This window comes from Archocentrus centrarchus, chromosome 2 (assembly GCF_007364275.1).
Source record: "Archocentrus centrarchus isolate MPI-CPG fArcCen1 chromosome 2, fArcCen1, whole genome shotgun sequence".
Taxonomy (NCBI): Eukaryota; Metazoa; Chordata; class Actinopteri; order Cichliformes; family Cichlidae; genus Archocentrus; species Archocentrus centrarchus.
The window spans coordinates 385,818-398,762 of record NC_044347.1 but is presented as its reverse complement, the minus strand read 5'-3'; positions in this window follow the sequence as shown (position 1 = coordinate 398,762).

The following is a 12,945-nucleotide window of genomic DNA, read 5'->3' as shown; positions in this document are numbered from 1 at the left end:
AAGCGCACTGTTAATCAGAGCGAGGATAGTTGGTCCCACTGAATCAAAAGCCTCTTTAAAAAGGCGAGACGGAACACAGTCTGTGGGAGAGTTTACAGGTCTCATATTTTGAATCACCTCCTTTAGTGTGGAGAGTGTGACAGGCTCAAACTGCTCAAAGACAGCTCTGCTGGGAGGAGGTGCAGATGAGTCTGTTTCAGGCTGAGGTGATGAAGGCCTGAGGGCAGAAATTTTTTCCACAAAAAATTTCTTAAAGTTTTCGCACAGTGCAGGACAGACCTTGGCTTGGTTTACATTACAGCGAGGATCAGCGAGTGAATTAAAAACTCGCTGATCCTGCAAGAAGGAAGCCGGTAAGACGTGTTGGATTGGATTGTTGGTCTGCTGTATTTGTGTAGTTAGCTTGGAAATGCAGTTTTATTTTTGGGAAATATTACTTATTGTTTTTTTAACTTTATATAAAATCTGGCTTCTTTTGAACAACCCAAAATGTATATAAAAAGATGATGCAGTGAAGGTGAAAATAATTAACACTGAATGTTTATAGTTTCAGCAGCTGTAACATTTTGGGACCTAAAGATAAAAAGTGTATAATCAGTTTAAAGGTGCCTCAAGGGTTAATGACCAAAATCACTGAAGTACTTTTATCAATGTTACATTTTTTCAAAGTACTTGTTCATTTGTCTTTTATTCACAGGATGCAGGAGTTGGTACTTTGTCACATAACCATTGTTTTTGATGACAAAGATGGGCTGATCAATTTATTTTTTGCATTCAGGGTCTTATCTGCTATGTGTGCATTCAAAGTCAAGAGACTCAAACTTTCAGTGTAGTTTCCTGATTTTTCACAATATTTCATTTAGTTTCACGATTACTTAATGTGTGCTCTGTGTCAGCAGCTGCTGGAGGCGAGGGCGAGTGTCCTGGCAGTGAAGGAGGTTGCCTTCTGGGACGGTGTCACCACTGACCTCATGTTGGATGAGGAGGATGGCGTCTCAGAGGGCGTATCGGGCTGGATTAAGACCCCCAAGCTTCCCCAGCCAGGAGCTCAGTGACCTCTGAGCCAAACTGCAAGACTGACTAGAAGCTCACCCTAAATACAACACTGTGCACCATAAGTGTTTGTATGCTGGACCATGCTCTGAGAGAAAGCCACCACCACATGGCCCAGAAGTAGCAAAGCATTATATGTCATAATGTTTCTGTTTTCTTTATATATATATATATATATATATATATATATATATATATATATATATATATATATATATATATATATATATAATATGGATTATATGATGTATGTATGTGCATATTGCTTTGTAAATTAAAAAAAAAAAAGAAATTCAAACTTGTGCCTCACAATTTGTTTCTCTTAATTGAATTCCTTTTAGTTGAGGTTATTAGCATGGCATTAATACAACATAACATACAAGGTATATCACAGAAATAATAATTAAAAATAATTTTTATTACTGGGTTATTATTTATTAGAGAGGGGCTTACCCAGGCCTGTCTTTATAAAGGCCAATGGGGGACAGATCTACCAACCAATCACATGTGAGTGCTGAATTGTGATGGCATTTTTTTCATCCAATGACAGAGAAGCCACGTGGGTCTCTTGCCGCTGGTTCAGCTTGCAGCGCTGCTATTCATATGTAAACTAGAGACGTTAACACCTCCCGCTGGCCGGCTCCCCCCGTACCTTTACCCCCCGCTGCTTCTGGTGGTACGTAAAAGACCATATCCATCTCAGGCAAATGGAAATGCGGATCCCCGTATGCTGACGAAAGCTGTCGTTTACTAGCGGCGCCCGCGTCAGTATACGGAGACGAATATGCTTCTTTTCGTGCAGTGTAATATCATTGTCTAAGAAGTTAGCTCTACAATTCATTGGCCCCTATGAGTTAATGAGCACTAAGCCCCTGTACAGTTTATGTTAATATAGTTTGTATAATTTATTGTTTGGATTCTATTTATTGTGCGTGTTAAGCTGCTGGATGCCCTAATTTCCTTCGGGATCAACAAAGTATCTATCTATAAATATGAGATAGATACTGTGATTAGTCCTACAGTGGTCAAGTTAAAACTACCTGCGTCGATCAGAGTTCACCCTGTCTTTCATGTTTACCAAATTAAGCCAGTTTGTTCCAGTTCTCTGTGCACACCTGATTCTTGTTGTGTGGCAATCAACCCTGTATTTAAGCCCCAGTCTAATCCCAGACAGCAAGCATGTGGTAATGACCCCAGCCATTTAAATGACTAAAGAAATTTTTGTGCATTTGCTCATGTATTTGTCTTTGTTTACTGCTCACGCTCCAACTGCAGCCTCACTCCCACTTACCTGCATCTTCAGACCAACTTGCTCGCTGCGCCTTCTGGAAATCACTCACTACTCACCTATACTTGCCTGCCTGCCCTCCTGGAGATCATCTGAGCCCCCACAACAACCACGCACCCCCTCAAGGATTGCCCTGCTTCCATTTAAAGTAAAACTCTCTGTACCATCTAGGAAGTGGCATCTCACTTACTAATTCTGTGGCACAAACAATACATCTCCCTTTCCTCTGCCTAGAGCAGGAGCTCAGACTCAACATAGTCAAATAAACTCTTCTTTTTGGTCGATAAATACAACAAAATAAATACTTCTGGCATAAAAACTGTGATATTTTTCTAAATATTATAATAAAAACGGGACCAAGATGGCGGCGCGTGAACAACGTGAGGCTCAGCGTCTCTCCAGAATCTGCTATTTAGTGATTTTTCTATCAACTCTTGACTGGATCATTCATCCAGAATTGCTCTGCGTTGCAACACTACAGCAGACAGGACCTTCTGGACATTTGGACTCAAAACTCCGACAGTTTCATCACCGATCTCCGATTCATCCCAGAGATCTCTAGAACATCGGAGGCTGCTTACTCTTCCTGGCCGGGCGGAAGTGCACGCAGACAGCGCCGGGAACGTAAACAAAGACGGGGGAGGCGCGGAGGGCTACGAGCCAAGCTAAGGCTAACATCACACCGGCTTCCTTTACCCAGCATCTTCCTCGCCAATGTCCGTTCTCTGGTAAAGAAACTGGATGAAATGCGAATCTCCATCACCAATAATAGATGAATCATTGACTCAAATGCCATAATTTTTACCGAAACATGGCTAAACAACAACTGCCCGGACAATGCTATTGAGTTAACAGGGCGTCACACACACCGAGCTGACAGGATAGCAGATGACTCCGGTAAAACCAGAGGTGGAGGTTTGTGCATTTATATCAACAAAGCTTGTTGCAGAGACTCTGTTACAACTGAGAGACATTGCTCACCTAAGGTGGAATTTTTGATGGCTAAATGCAGACATTATTATCTCCCCAGAGAATTCACTTCTATCACACTCACTGCAGTGTATACGCCCCCGGATGCTGATGCTAAGCAGGCTATGAAGGAACTTTATGCAGCCATTAGCAAACACCAAACCAAACACCCTGAGGCTGCTTTTATTGTCGCTGGTGATTTCAATCACTCCAATTTAAGGACAGTCCTCCCCAGATTCCACCAACATGTCTCCTGTCACACCAGAGGGGACAAGACCTTGGATCCTGTTTATTCCAACTTAGCTGGGGCCTACAAAGTAACACCCCTCCCCCACATTGGTCAATCAGACCATCTCTCCCTGTTCCTCACACCTCGGTACTCACCACTCATCCAATGTGTGGAACCCGCTGTGAGGATAATAAAAGTGTGGCCAGAGGGGACAGATGTTGTGCTTCAGGACCAGTTCAAAAACACAGACTGGAGTATGTTCATCCACACAGACTTGGACCAGCACACCTCATCTGTACTGACCCACATCTCCACCACTATAGACAGTGTCACCATCCAGAAAGGGATCATCATGTACCCCAACCAGAAGCCTTGGATGAACTGGGATGTCTGTCTCCTGCTGAAGGCCCGCAACACTGCCTTCAGGTCAGGGGATGTAAAGGCCTACAGCACAGCCAGGGCCGAGCTGAAGAGGGGCATAAAAAGGGCAAAATACCACTACAAAAGGAAAATAGAAGAACATTTCTCCAACTCCGACCCCCGACGTATGTGGCAAGGACTTCAGATTTTTACAGACTATAGGACCACCCACCCCCTCTGACGTCTCCTTCCTCAACGAGCTCAACAACTTTTATGCTCGTTTTGAGAGGGGGAACCCAACAACTGCAAACAAGGCAGATGTGACCCCAGACCACCAACCACTGACCCTCTCCCCCACCGATGTAGGAGTGGTGCTGAGCAGGATTAAAGTCCACAAGGCAGCAGGTCCTGATGGCATCCCTGGACGTGTTCTCAGACCGTGCTCTGGGGAACTGGCAGGCGTGCTGACGGACATATTCAACCTGTCCTTGTCCCGTGCTGTAGTACCGACCTGCTTCAAATTCACCTCCATCATCCCGATACCCAAAGTCTCTAAACCAACAAGTCTTAATGACTACTGTCCGGTAGCCCTCACCCCTATCATCACAAAATGCTTCAAGCGGCTGGTCCTAGCACATCTCAAATCTTGTCTCCCTTCCACCCTGGATCCCCACCAATTTGCGTACCGACAGAACAGGAGCACAGAGGATGCAGTGTCCATAGCACTGCACGCTGTCCTCTCACACCTGGACAATAAAAATACCCATTCTTGCGCTTGCTCTTGACGGAGACAGTCGCATTCTATCTCTCTCCCTGCCCTCCCTATCTCTCCACTTGCTGCTTGCTGTGAGAGCGTCTCTCACACACTGTCCGAATAAGAATAAGATTGAGAGCAACATGGATCTGGCAAGCTGGGCCCTTAACACCACTGATCGAATTTTTATCACTATGAGACCGGGGAAAGGGGAGCCTGCGTGTCCGAGTGGAACAGACCCGGTTGGATACGTCATCGATTCTTGGAGCTTGTGGAGACCTGTGTGCTTCTCAGCCCTGGAGGTCGAGGACGTGGAAGACGTCTACATATTCGGCTATGTGGTAGGGGTATCTCTTTTGTTTGGGCTCGGAGGATACCTGATTTACTGGGAAATTAATAAAATCTGGGCAGCAGTTCAACATCTGCAGAGGCTGCCGACCCAGGTGGATGGGCTGTGCAGGGCCGTACAAACTCAGACTCAAAGCCTGATGGACCTGAGCCGTAAAGTGGATGGGTAGTCCAGCTGAGAGTGTGCTCGCAGGCGAGAGGGGTTCGATCTGGAGATAAGGTTTGGTTCTGCACGGTGAGGACAGTAACAAATGAATTTGGAATATTGGATTACTGAATGGGATCCCCAGTGAGACTGAAGGCTGTTGGAAAAACAAGCAGCCTGTTCCAAAACAACATCTGCATCATCAGGAATTTGGCTCCCTAGCCGGCCTTGGGCTGGCAATCATATCTCTCCAGGACAATGTGTGACGGTCGCTCTTCCTCTCAGCCCTCTCTGTGATCTGTGTACCACGGCCGCTGATGAACTTCCACCACTATCAGCGAACTGTTTTGGCTAGGAGCTGGCATCTGGGCTCCACAATGCCCCCACCGTCTCGTCTCCGTCTGCATCGCCTCCTGACCCGGACCTTACCCACCATATTGCTATCCTGGCTTTAAATGTGCAAATATGCTTTTGCTGAGGTGTTTTTTGGAACCTCGCACTGTGTTTATAATGAATACAGTACGAGATGATTTTTTTGAACCTACCTATCCCAGTGTATCTCTTTCTGTTCTTCTGCTAAAGGTAGCGCCGGGAATACGGCTGCATGACCTCGGACACCTGTCCCCCGTGTTTGTGTTTGTGTTTGTTTGTTTGGATGGGTGCTCTGTTAACTACAATTTCCTAATGTGTGAACCTGTTCACCCATATGGCAATAAAACCTTCATTCATTCATATGCTAGAATGCTGTTTATACACTTCAGCTCAGCATTCAACACAGTCATCCCCTCAAAACTTATTACAAAACTTACAGACCTAGGTATCAGCTCCCTCATGTGCAACTGGTTACTGGACTTCCTAACATTTTATTACAGAGATTAGAGCATAGTATAGGTATTAAACTGCAGTAGTTTGAATCATATTTATCTAATAGACTCCAATTTGTTCATGTAAATGGGGAGTCTTCTTCACACACTAAGGTTAATTATGGAGTTCCACAGGGTTCTGTGCTAGGACCAATTCTATTTACATTATACATGCTTCCCTTAGGCAGTATTATTAGAAAGCACTGCATCAATTTTCATTGTTATGCAGATGATACTCAGCTTTACCTATCAATCAGAATCAGAATCAGAATCAGAATCTTTATTGTCATTGTACACAGAAGTTGCACAACGAAATTTAAAATGCATTCCTTTCTAGGTGCCTCAGACAATAAATAATAAAATAATAAAAATATGAGTGATAAAAATGATTACTAAAATACAGTGCACAATAGTAAATTAAGACGAATCTAGCCCCAATACACACACCAACGCATGCACACAGTCAGCACTACCACCCCACATCACTGTCCAAACCACACAGAGTTCAGTTCAATGATAGCCCTGGCATAAAAGCTGTTCCTCAGTCTGTTTGTTCTGGCCTTCATTGTCCTGAAACGTCTGCCTGATGGCAGTAGCTGAAACAAGGAGTGTCCAGGGTGTGAGGGGTCCTGGAGGATGTTCTGTGCCCTCCTCTGGCAGCGGGCATTGAACAGTTCCTGGAGGGAGGGCAAGGGACAGCCTATGATCTTTTGAGCCGTGTTGATGATTCGCTGGAGTGTTTTCCTGTCTGCTGCTGTGCAGCTGTTGAACCACACGCACAGACAGTAGGTCAGGATGCTCTCTACACAGCAACGGTAGAAGGACACCAGCAGATTCTGGGTCAGATAGTTGCTCCTAAGAACCCTCAGGAAATGCAGTCTCTGTTGGGCCTTCCTGACAATGCTGGTAGTATTGATACTCCAGGTCAAATCATCCTGCAGATGTACTCCCAGGAACCTAAAATCTGAAACCAGCTCCACTTCATCCCCCTCGATCAACAGAGGTTGAATGACATGTGTTGTCCTCCTAAAGTCTACTACCATCTCCTTTGTCTTAGTGGTGTTCAGGATCAAGTTATTCTCACTGCACCACCTTGACAGCCGCTGCACCTCGTCCCGGTATGCTGACTCATCCCCGCCTGATATGAGCCCCACCACAGTGGTGTCATCCGCAAACTTAATGATGCAGTTACTGGCATGTATGGAGGTGCAGTCATGTGTGTAGAGGGTGAAGAGTAGGGGACTCAGCACACAGCCCTGTGGAGAGCCGGTGCTGAGGCTGATGGCTGAAGAGAGGTGGGGACCTACTCTTACCCTCTGGGAACGGTCTGTCAGGAAGTCCTTGATCCAAAGACAGGTGGAGCGTGGTATCCCCAGATCTGACAGTTTAGTCACCAGTCTGCCAGGAAGGATGGTGTTAAACGCCGAGCTGAAGTGAAATGAAGCCAGATGATGCACATCAATTAGTTAAACTGCAGGAATGTCTTAAAGATATTAAGGCCTGGATGACCTCTAATTTCCTGCTTCTAAATTCAGATAAAACTGAAGTTCTTGTACTCGGCCCCACAAATCTTAGAAACATGGTGTCTAACCAGATACTTACTCTGGATGGCATTACTTTGGCCTCCAGTAACACTGTGAAAAATCTTGGAGTCTTCAATGCACATATTAAACAAATATGTAGGACCGCTTTTTTGCATTTGCCCAATATTTCTAAAATTATGCTGAAAAGCTAATTCATGCATTCATTATTTCTAGGCTGGACTATTGTAATTTATTATCAGGCTGTCCGAAAAGCTCCCTGAAAAGCCTTCAGCTGATACAAAATGCTGCAGCTAGAGTACTGACAGGGACTAGAAAGAGAGAGCAGATTTCTCCCATATTGGCTTCTCTTCATTGCCTCCCTGTTAAATCTAGAATAGAATTAAAATCCTTCTCCTCACTACAAGGTCTTGAATAATCAGGCCCCATCTTTTTTTTTTTTTTTTTTTTTAATTTAAACCTTTATTTTACCAGGTAAAAAATGTTTGAGAACTAGTTCTCATTTACAAACATGACCTGGCCAAGAGGCCCCAATCGAATTAGGTCCACTACACATAAATACAAACATATAAACATACAAACATACCAAAAGCAATCAATCAATCAATAAAATCTGAGATTTAACATGGAGTATGCATGTAAGTGATGACAACTGGATAAAAACAGGAATGAGAAGAAGAGTGCACGAGTTAGCGAAAAGGGAGAGAGTTGACATTAACGTGTTTGTGTGATTTTACGCGTGTATGAGTATATATAGGAGAAAGTGTGTGTGGGTATGTAAATTAGTGTGACCTGGGGTGGTCAGCATGAGCAACAGTCAACTATAATCTGTTGAGTTTTATGGTTGAAAGTAGTAGGAGATGTTAAAGTTGCAAGTTTGAGGGAGCTTTGTAAAGTATTCCAGTCATTTGCTGCTGCAAAACGAAAGGAGCTGCAGCCAAAAACAGTAGAGGTTTTGGGAATGGTGAGATTAATGTATTCACTTGACCTTGTTCGATATTTATTGTGAGCTACATGAAGAAGAGATGACAGATACGGTGGTGTCTTGCCCAGGATCGTCTTATAGATGAAGTGAAACCAGTGATGGAACTGCCGGGTATGAAGGGAGGGCCAGAACACCAGTTTGTAGAGGTCACAATGATGAGTGTGGAAAGGCGCGTTAGTGGCAAAGAGGATGGCTGAGTGATGAAGAGTGTCCTGTTTTTTGAGAGCAGTGCTTGATGCCATTTTATAGATGATGTCGCCATAGTCCAGAATTGGGAGTATTGTCATCTTGACAAGAGCGTGCTTGGCAGCATGAGTGAAGGAAGCTTTATTGCAGAAGAGGAAAGCTAGTCTGGCTTTGACTTTTGTCTGAAGATTGTTGATGTGTGTGGTGAAGGACAGAGATGAATCCAGCCAGATGCCTAGGTATTTGTAAGATTTAACGTACTCCAAAGCTGTGCCATTGGCACAGCTAATCTTGGGGGGATTGGAGGCCTCATTTTTTCGACCAAAGATGATGCATTTGGTCTTACTGGTGTTAAAGCAGAGATGGAGGCTGTGAAAGGACTGCTCTACAGAGGTGAGGCTGAGTTGAAGTGTAGATGCAGCAGAATGTAGTGAAGGTCCAGTTGAGTATAGGATGGTGTCATCAGCATAAAGATGGATTTGGGAACTGCCAGCAGCTTTGACTACTTCATTAATGTAGATAGAGAACAAAGTTGGTCCCAAGATGGAGCCCCGAGGCACACCTTTGGAGATGGTTAATGGTTCTGACAAGATGTTCTCTGTTTTTAGCTGTTGGACATGGTCAGCTAGATAGCTGGAAAACCAGTCACAGCAGGTGGTGGACAGACCAATGCTGGAAAGCCAACCTAAGAGGATCCTGTGATCGACTGAATCAAAGGCTTTGGCAAGGTCAATGAAGGCAGCCATGCAGAACGTCTTGCTGTCTAATGCTGTAATAATGTCATCAAGGACCTTCATGATTGCGGCCATACATCCATGTCCAGAACGAAAACCAGATTGAAGGTCAGACAGGATATTGTTAGAAACAAGATAGTAGCTTTGCTGTTTCTGAACCAACCTCTCCAGGACTTTGAATAGGCATGGTAAAATGGAAATGGGTCGATAACAGTTGGGGTCTGAGCTAGAGCCACCTTTGAAGAGGGGGAGAATCATGGCCGATTTCCAGTCAGAAGGAAAGACAGAGAGCTGTAGAGACAGATTAAATATTCTTGTGATCGGAGCAGCAATGATGTGAGCGGATGCTTTTAAGAACATGGGATCAAGTCCATCAAAGCCAGCAGATTTATTTGGGTCAATTTTAGTGAGTTCATCCAGCACTTCTGAGATAGAGAGGGATTTGAAGGAGAAACCACTATTGCTCCAAAAGAAAAGGCTGAGCATCAGGTAAGGTAGTAACTGAGCCTGGAAGAGTAAACGCTTTGGTTGAATTAACAAAGTAATGGTTGAGGAGTGAAGCCATGCAGGGCTTATCTGTGATAACAATGTTGTTGAATACCATAGAGATTGGCAGGTGTGGAGAGGTAAGTTTGTTTTCCATGGACTTCACCGTTTTCCAGAATTTCCTTGTATCAGAGCCACATGTGGTGAGTTTCTCTTTATAGTAGGAGATTTTGGCATTCCTGATCGCCTGGGTGGTTTTGTTCCAACATTGCCTGAAGGCAAGCCAATCAGCAGGAGATGGAGAGGAATGGGCTTTTCGCCAAAGGGTGTTTTTTTTATGGATGAGCTGTGCCAGGTCATGGGAGAACCATGGGCTGGAACGATTCTTAGTCCTAAATCTTTTCATAGGGGCATGTTTATTGATGATCAGACTGAATGTATTCTTAAAATAGGACCAGGCATCATCTAGGGAGTGGATAGAATTGATTGTGTCCCAAGGCACTGCTGCAACGTCTTGAAGAAAGGCCTGCATATCAAGTTTCTTCAAGGAGCGCTTTGTCACGATCACTGGTGGTCTTTTAGCAGAGCATCCAGAGCGTATACATGCAATAGCACAGTGATCACTCATTTGGCTGAAAGCTCCAGATTTGTAGTTAGATGGGGTATTAGTGAGAATGAGATCTATCAGTGTGGAGGATGAGGGAGATTTGAGGTTGGGTCGTGTAGGCTCAGTTATAATTTGGGTGAGGTTTAGAGCATCAAATTGCTGCTGAACTATGTCTGGGGGGTTGATCATATCCCAATTTAGATCACCCAAAAGAACAAATTCAGAGGTGATAAATGGAGCTAGGAGTTCACTAAGGGCAGTGAGTGAAGGAGCTGGGGCAGAGGGTGTTCTGTAGCAGACAGCAACAATGAGAAAGAAACTTGCTGAGAGTTTAAGCTTTACCACCAGTAATTCAAATTGTTTGGGAACTGACTTAGAAAGAGCAACAGTGCAATGCAGATGGTCTTTAACATACATAGCTACACCACCTCCCCTGGAGGCTCTATCCTGACAAAATATATTGTAGCCTGGTATCAAGATATCATGGTCAGTGTTTGTTTTCTTAAGCCAGGATTCAGAGATGGCCAAGACATCGGGGTTAGAAGTATTTACCAATGCTTTTAAATTATCAAAGTGCCTAGAATTTAACAGACTACGGATGTTCACATGTAAAAAACCCAAAGATTTACAATCACAGGAATCACTAAACAGCAAACGAGTTGACGTGGGCTTATCTAAAACAGGCCCAGGATTTGGGTGAACATTACCAGAGATAAGTAACATGAGTATGATTAATATGTGCCTGAGAGCAATATCAAAACAATCCGTTTGATTTTCTTTCACAGAGGGTGTGTCTACAAGCAAACAGTGAGAACCAAAAAGCTGATCCAGTAACATGAGTGGGTAGAGCTGAGTAAGATGAGATACCTGAACTGTAGAAAGTCCAACAATTTTGGTGATCCAGTAGGAAGAGACATCTCTGGGGAGTAGAGTGAAGTCCAGTGTTCTGCTGCCATGGGATGCAGTAGTAGCTCCAGATAAAGGCTTACTAAAAGGCTCAGGAGCAAGGGACTGAGTGTGCAGTAAAATGACAAACAGTAATGTACTGACAGCCACTGGAATTTTTTACCAGGAAATGCATGTCAGGCTAAGTGTGGTGGCAAGTATAGTAGACAGGCAATAGTAGATGGAAGGCCAGGTTGAAGCAATAGAGGCCCAGGCTGTACTAGGTAGAAGGTTAAGTTAGTACTGTTAGAGTTCCCAGCTGCGGCAGGTGGAAGGCCAGTCTAAAGTTGGTTGTGGTCCAGGCTGAAACAGGTAGAAGGCCAGGGCCAACAGACGTCCAGGCCAGCAACTGGAAGCCAAATCCAAGTTAGCAAAGGCCCAGGCTGCAGCAGGTGGAGGGCCAGACTTAAGCTAGCAGAGGTCCAGGATGAAGCTAGCAGGAGTCCGGGCTGCAGTAGTTGTGTTCCATGGAAAGGCGTACAGGAAGAAGTAGCAGTACACAGGTTGTATCCAGGAGAGATTAGAAGAAGAAGAAGAAGAAGAAGAAACAGCCTTTATTGTCCCACAGAGGGGAAATTTGGGTGTAACAGCAGCCGCAGTTATTATAAATATAAATAAAGATATAATAATTTACACTATTAAGAAAAGAATATATATAAAATCAACAAACAAGATTAACCTTAATACTACTAATAATAACACTATATACAATGTACATGATGTGCCTGTGTGTTGAACCTTAACAGGCCGGACTATTTACAGTATATTATATATTATCCTACATTGTGTAGGTTATTGTGGTTTTTGTTGGGAGCAGTGATGGTTATAAAGTCTTACAGCTGCTGGGAGGAAGGATCTGCGGTAACGCTCCTTTGTGCATTTAGGATGCAGCAGTCTGTCACTGAAGGAGCTCTCCAGCTCAGCAACAGTTTCATGCATGGGATGGGAGACCTTGTCCATCAGTGATGTTATTTTGGTCAGAGTCCTTCTGTCTCCCACCACCTGCACTGAGTCGAGAGGACATCCTAGGACAGAGCTGGCTTTCCTGATGAGCTTGTCTATCCTCTTCCTCTCAGCTGTAGACAAGCTGCTGCTCCAACATACTGCTGCATAGAAGATGGCTGATGCCACTACAGAGTCATAGAAGGTCTTCAGGAGTGTCCCCTGCACTCCAAAAGACCTCAGCCTTCTCAGCAGGTAGAGTCTGCTCTGACCCTTCCTGTAGAGCGCATCAGTGTTATGAGTCCAGTCCAGTTTATTGTTTAGGTGAACACCCAGGTACTTATAAGAGTCCACTATCTCAATGTCCACTCCCTGGATGTTCACCGGTGTCCGTGTGGTGGTTCTGCGCCTGCGGAAATCCACCACCAGCTCCTTGGTTTTAGCGGCGTTGATCAGGAGGTGGTTCCGCTGGCACCAGTCCACAAAGTCCTGAGTCCACTGTCTGTACTC